Source organism: Babylonia areolata, chromosome 10, assembly GCF_041734735.1.
Source record: "Babylonia areolata isolate BAREFJ2019XMU chromosome 10, ASM4173473v1, whole genome shotgun sequence".
Classification (NCBI taxonomy): Eukaryota; Metazoa; Mollusca; class Gastropoda; order Neogastropoda; family Buccinidae; genus Babylonia; species Babylonia areolata.
Genome location: NC_134885.1, coordinates 30,013,216 through 30,019,879, shown reverse-complemented (window position 1 = coordinate 30,019,879; position 6,664 = coordinate 30,013,216). Strand labels below are relative to the sequence as shown.

The window sequence follows — 6,664 nt, the reverse complement described above, 5'->3', positions numbered from 1 at the left end:
TAGGCACCTTCACTCTGTTCCTCAGTAGGCACATTCATTCTGTTCCTCCTTCAGTAGACACCTTCATTCTGTTCCTCAGTAGGCATCTTCACTCTGTTCCTCAGTAGGCACCTTCATTCTGTTCCTCTTTCAGTAGGCACCTTCTTTCTGTTCCTCTTTCAGTAGGCACCTTCATTCTGTTCCTCAGTAGGCACCTTCACTCTGTTCCACCTTCAGTAGACGCCTTCATTCTGTTCCTTCTGCAGTGGACACCTTCATTCTATTCAGTAGGCACCTTCATTCTGTTCCTCAGTAGGCACCTTCACTCTGTTCCTCCTTCAGTAGACACCTTCATTCTGTTCCCCCTTCAGTAGGCACCTTCATTGTGTTCAACCTTCAGGAGGCATCTTCAGAAGGCACCTTCATTTCGTTCCTCCTTCAGTAGGCACCTTCATTCTGTTCCTCCTTCAGTAGGCATCTTCAGTAGGCACCTTCATTCCGTTCCTCCTTCAGTAGGCATCTTCAGTAGGCACCTTCATTCTGTTCCTCCTTCAGTAGGCATCTTCAGTAGGCACCTTCATTCTGTTCCTCCTTCAGTAGGCATCTTCAGTAGGCACCTTCATTCTGTTCCTCCTTCAGTAGGCATCTTCAGTAGGCACTTTGTTTCTGTTCCTCCTTCAGTAGGCACCTTCATTCTGTTCCTCCTTCAGTAGACACCTTCATTCTATTCTACCTTCAGTAGGCACCTTCATTATGTTCTACCTTTAGTAGACACCTTCATTCTGTTCCTCCTTCAGTAGACACCTTCATTCTGTTCCTCCTTCAGTAGACACCTTCATTCTGTTCCTCCTTCAGTAGACACCTTCATTCTGTTTCCCTCCTGTCACGACAGCGGTTAGTGTCCTCCCTTCGCCGCCGAAGAAAGGGAAACTACTCGGTTACGACTCGAGTCACTCATCTTGGTGGCTCTTTCCTGGATGATGGAAGACTGACGAGCGTAGCTGGGCAGGTTGTGTGGGGAGGACACTGCACGTCTCGTCACAGAGTGTGGCATGTCTTTTTTGTCTGTCGCTCAGCAGAATGGCTGTGTGAATGGTGGTGCTCAGTGGAAAACGTGACCACGCACGTCAGGAACGCTCACTTTACGACGGTAAGACTGTTGGGGAAACGCGTTGTTCGGGAGGAAGGGGGGGGGGGGGGGAATATTGTGCATTTTTCGGTGTCTGGATTTGTTAGTCTTAACATCAGCGATGTGCTGTTGGTATACTACAGCCAAACAGAGGTGCCTTTCAGCCGTTACTGTTTTTTCAGAGAAACCAAAACCTCCGTTATCCAAAAGTGTTCGTGCATGTTACATTTGGAATTATCAGTGACAGACGACTCTACATTGCTACTGTGCTAATAAGCACTTGAATACTAAGAAGCTCCGAGTTTATCCAGATAATCTGTTGGATTCAGTATCAACAGCCAGATAGTCTGATGGATTCAGTAGCTACAGTATACCTGGAAATAAAGTGGAGTCTTCACTTTGAACGATCAGCTGAAAGCTCGCTGCCTCATTCTGAGGCTTGTTAGTTTTAAGTTGAGACCCGAGTCAAAGTTCTGGCATCATTCAGATGATCTTAGAGCTTGGTCTCCGACCGAGAGGATAGACGCAAAATAAGTGTCCATGTTATTCATTCATTCATTCATTCATTCATCATTATGATCCTAGTCTTGAACGCAGAGAGTTTAAGATACACTTTTGTTGTCAGTTCTCAATGTAACCGACATTTTCAGTTTTGTGGTAAAATGATACCTTTTGTGAGCGCTTATCTCACTTTCGGCAGTGCTGTTCAATCATGCCAAGTCCACGAGTACACGAGAACTGTAACACACCAGACCTGGTGCATTTGTTCTGCTGTAGTACCACAAACAACAGACAGATTCAGTAATGGACAAGCTAAAACATTATTCCCAATTTTTCCACTCGTCGATACAGTACAAACGTCGGAGGTCTAAAAACACATGCAGATTCTCTTGGTTTGGAAAATACCCTGCCTGTTGATCACTTAGGGACAGACAAAGACGCTAAGACCTTTCCCACACAGTGCAGACTGTGATTCGAGATCAGTTCCAAAGGTGTTGGTTGCAAATCTGATAGTTCACTATCAGTGCTTTCAGACAAAAGACTATACGGAAACGAAATAATTGAAAGGTTAAAACACTACGGTTTGAATTTTAGATGGGTCTTATTGAGCACGTAGATTGCAAGTTGTGTTCTGATGTTTTGCTTTCAGTCTAATTAACAGAGTGTTGATTACTCCGTGGTTAATCAAGAACTGCTAATGACATAGCTGGGCACAATACAACACAAATTAATGGCAAACGTAACACTTTAGAATATGTTGTAACTAATCAACGATAGCATGCGTATTGAACTGGCGTTGTTCAAAGCTGATCAGTGAACTAAAACCTTGCTATCGGTTGCAGTGGATTAAAGACTCCGACCCTGATGGCTGAGTGCTGAGAACCAGGAACCTGACAGCCTGCCTTGGGGGGGGATGTGACACAGCAGGCCTGCATCAGAGACCGCACAAGACCGACAGCAAGCCTGCTGGCAAGGCACTTAACTTTCCTTCTTCGTCTTCTTCTTCCTTCAGCTTCGTGAGAATCATTAGGGCGCTGCCCAGAAGAACTGTCCATTAGCCGAACAGCTGGCAAGAACTTTTCTTCTCCCATAACACAGTGAAGAGTCATTAGAGCGCTGCCCAGAAGAACTGTCCATTAGCAGGACAGCTGGCAAGAACTTTTCTTCTCCCATAACACAGTGAAAAGTCATTAGAGCGCTGCCCAGAACTGTCCATTAGCAGGACAGCTGGCAAGAACTTTTCTTCTCCCATAACACAGTGAAAAGTCATTAGGGCGCTGCCCAGAACTGTCCATTAGCAGGACAGCTGGCAAGAACTTTTCTTCCTCGTCTTCTGCTTCTCCCTTAATCAGTGAAGAGTCATTGGGGCGCCGCACAGAAGAACTGTCCACCAGATTCGTTCAGGTCTGTGGGTTGTGTGTCGAGGCACCACTGCTGCCAGTCACCAGCGAACAGAGTGAAGCCGTGGGTGATCGCGGGTTGAATGAAGATGGAGTTGAGAGAGAGAGAGCTGGGGAGGAATGAGAGAGAACCACGTGCATGACTTGGCCCGGTCCTCGTCGTAAGGCTTTGTGCTTGCAGGTCTGTGCCGGAAGTTGTGCTTTGTCTGTCTGTCTGTCTGCTCATTCTTCGACGACTTGTCTGTCTGTCTGTTTGTCTGCTTATTCCTTGACGTGTGTCTGTCTGTCTGCTCATTCTTTGACGTCTGTCTGTCTGTCTGTTCATTCCTTGATGTCTGTCTGTTTGTCTGCTCAATCCTTGATGTCTGTCTGTTTGTCTGCTCAATCCTTGATGTCTGTCTGTTTGTCTGTCTGCTCATTCCTTGATGTCTGTCTGTCTGTCTGTCTATCTGTCTGTTCATTCCTTGACGAATGTCTTTCTGCTCATTCCTTGAAGTCTGTCTATCTTTCTGCTCATTCCTTGAAGTCTGTCTGTCTGTCTGCTCATTCCTTGAAGTCTGTCTATCTGTCTGCTCATTCATTGACGTCTATCTGTCTCTCTGCTCATTCCTTGAAGTCTGTCTATCTGTCTGCTCATTCCTTGAAGTCTGTCTGTCTCTCTGCTCATTCCTTGAAGTCTGTCTGTCTGCGCATTCCTTGAAGTCTGTCTATCTGTCTGCTCATTCATTGACGTCTGTCTTTCTGTCTGCTCATTCCTTGATGTCTATCTGTCTGTCTGTCTGTTCATTCCTTGACGTATATCTGTCTGTCTGCTCATTCCTTGATGTCTATCTGTCTGTCTGTTCTTTCCTTGACATCTATCTGTCTGTCTGTTCATTCCTTGATGTCTGTCTGTTTGTCTGCTCAATCCTTGATGTCTGTCTGTTTGTCTATGTCTGCTCATTCCTTGATGTATGTCTGTTTGTCTGTCTATCTGTCTGTTCATTCCTTGACGTCTGTCTTTCTGTTCATTCCTTGACGTCTGTCTTTCTGCTCATTCCTTGAAGTCTGTCTATCTGTCTGCTCATTCCTTGAAGTCTGTCTGTCTCTCTGCTCATTCCTTGAAGTCTGTCTGTCTGCGCATTCCTTGAAGTCTGTCTATCTGTCTGCTCATTCATTGACGTCTATCTGTCTTCGACGACTTGTCTGTCTGTCTGTTTGTCTGCTTATTCCTTGACGTGTGTCTGTCTGTCTGCTAATTCTTTGACGTCTTGTCTGTCTGTCTGTTCATTCCTTGACGTCTGTCTGTCTGTCTGTTCATTCCTTGATGTCTGTCTGTTTGTCTGCTCAATCCTTGATGTCTGTCTGTTTGTCTGCTCAATCCTTGATGTCTGACTGTCTGTCTGTCTGCTCATTCCTTGATGTCTGTCTGTCTGTCTGTCTATCTGTCTGTTCATTCCTTGACGAATGTCTTTCTGCTCATTCCTTGAAGTCTGTCTATCTTTCTGCTCATTCCTTGAAGTCTGTCTGTCTGTCTGCTCATTCCTTGAAGTCTGTCTATCTGTCTGCTCATTCATTGACGTCTATCTGTCTCTCTGCTCATTCCTTGAAGTCTGTCTATCTGTCTGCTCATTCCTTGAAGTCTGTCTGTCTCTCTGCTCATTCCTTGAAGTCTGTCTGTCTGCGCATTCCTTGAAGTCTGTCTATCTGTCTGCTCATTCATTGACGTCTGTCTTTCTGTCTGCTCATTCCTTGATGTCTATCTGTCTGTCTGTCTGTTCATTCCTTGACGTATATCTGTCTGTCTGCTCATTCCTTGATGTCTATCTGTCTGTCTGTTCTTTCCTTGACATCTATCTGTCTGTCTGTTCATTCCTTGATGTCTGTCTGTTTGTCTGCTCAATCCTTGATGTCTGTCTGTTTGTCTATGTCTGCTCATTCCTTGATGTATGTCTGTTTGTCTGTCTATCTGTCTGTTCATTCCTTGACGTCTGTCTTTCTGTTCATTCCTTGACGTCTGTCTTTCTGCTCATTCCTTGAAGTCTGTCTATCTGTCTGCTCATTCCTTGAAGTCTGTCTGTCTCTCTGCTCATTCCTTGAAGTCTGTCTGTCTGCTCATTCCTTGAAGTCTGTCTATCTGTCTGCTCATTCATTGACGTCTATCTGTCTCTCTGCTCATTCCCTGAAGTCTGTCTGTCTGTCTGTCTGTTCATTCCTTGACGTCTATCTGTCTGCTCATTCCTTGACGTCTATCTGTCTGCTCATTCCTTGACGTCTGTCTGTCTGTCTGTTCATTCCTTGACGTCTATCTGTCTGTTCATTCCTTGACGTCTATCTGTCTATCTGTCGGTTCATTCCTTGACGTCTATCTGTCTATCTGTCTGCTCATTCATTGACGTCTATCTGTCTCTCTGCTCATTCCCTGAAGTCTGTCTGTCTGTCTGTCTGTTCATTCCTTGACGTCTATCTGTCTGCTCATTCCTTGACGTCTGTCTATCTGTCTGTTCATTCCTTGACGTCTATCTGTCTGTTCATTCCTTGACGTCTGTCTATCTGTCTGTTCATTCCTTGACGTCTATCTGTCTGTCTGCTCATTCCTTGACGTCTATCTGTCTGTCTGTTCATTCCTTGACGTCTGTCTGTCTGCTCATTCCTTGACGTCTATCTGTCTGCTCATTCATTGACGTCTATCTGTCTCTCTGCTCATTCCTTGACGTCTATCTGTCTGCTCATTCCTTGACGTCTATCTATCTGTCTGTTCATTCCTTGACGTCTATCTGTCTGCTCATTCCTTGACGTCTATCTGTCTGCTCATTCCTTGACGTCTGTCTATCTGTCTGTTCATTCCTTGACGTCTGTCTATCTGTCTGCTCATTCCTTGACGTCTGTCTATCTGTCTGTTCATTCCTTGACGTCTGTCTATCTGTCTGCTCATTCCTTGACGTCTATCTGTCTGTCTGTTCATTCCTTGATGTCTATCTGTCTGTCTGCTCATTCCTTGAAGTCTGTCTGTCTGTCTGTCTCTTCATTCCTTGATGTCTATCTGTCTGTTCATTCCTTGACGTCTGTCTGTCTGTCTGTTCATTCCTTGACGTCTATCTGTCTGCTCATTCCTTGATGTCTATCTGTCTGTCTGTCTGTCTGTTCATTCCTTGACGTCTATCTGTCTGTTCATTCCTTGACGTCTATCTGTCTGCTCATTCCTTGACGTCTGTCTGTCTGCTCATTCCTTGATGTCTATCTGTCTGTCTGTTTGTCTGTTCATTCCTTGACATCTGTCTGTCTGTCTGCTTATTCCTTGACATCTGTCTGTCTGTCTGTCTGTCTCTCTCTCTCTCTCTCTGTTTGTTTGCTCAGTCCTTGACGTCTGAATGTGTGCACATTCCTTGACGGGTTTCTGTCTGCATGTCTGTCTGTCTGTTTGTCTGTCTGCTCAGTCTTTGAGTTTTGTCTGTCTGCACATTCCTTCACGGGTTTCTGTCTGTCTGTCTGTCTGTTCAGTCTTTGACTTCTGTCTGTCTCTGTCTGTTTGCTCACTCCTTGATGTCTCTTTGTCTGTCTGTATTGCTTTTCTTCCGCCTCAGTTTTTATTTTAATGTTCCCCCCCTCTCTCTCTTTCTCACACACACACACACACACACACACACACACACACACACACACACACACACACGAG

The 6,664-nt window shown here is 45.2% G+C and overlaps 1 protein-coding gene across 3 annotated transcripts in view; it reads left to right on the top strand.

Moving 5' to 3' along the window:
- Positions 1–985: 985 nt before the first annotated feature.
- The window catches only part of LOC143286931 (uncharacterized), an 80,701-nt gene continuing 75,022 nt past the window's right edge, over positions 986–6,664 (top strand). For 2 of the 3 annotated variants that reach the window (XM_076594898.1, XM_076594894.1), the window contains exons 1-2: positions 986–1,129; positions 2,452–3,190. The gene's annotated coding sequence lies outside the window, so the exon portion shown is untranslated. Of the gene's footprint in view, positions 1,130–1,190; positions 1,262–2,451; positions 3,191–6,664 lie in introns of those variants that run through there. The other variant, XM_076594895.1, reaches the window with a different exon arrangement.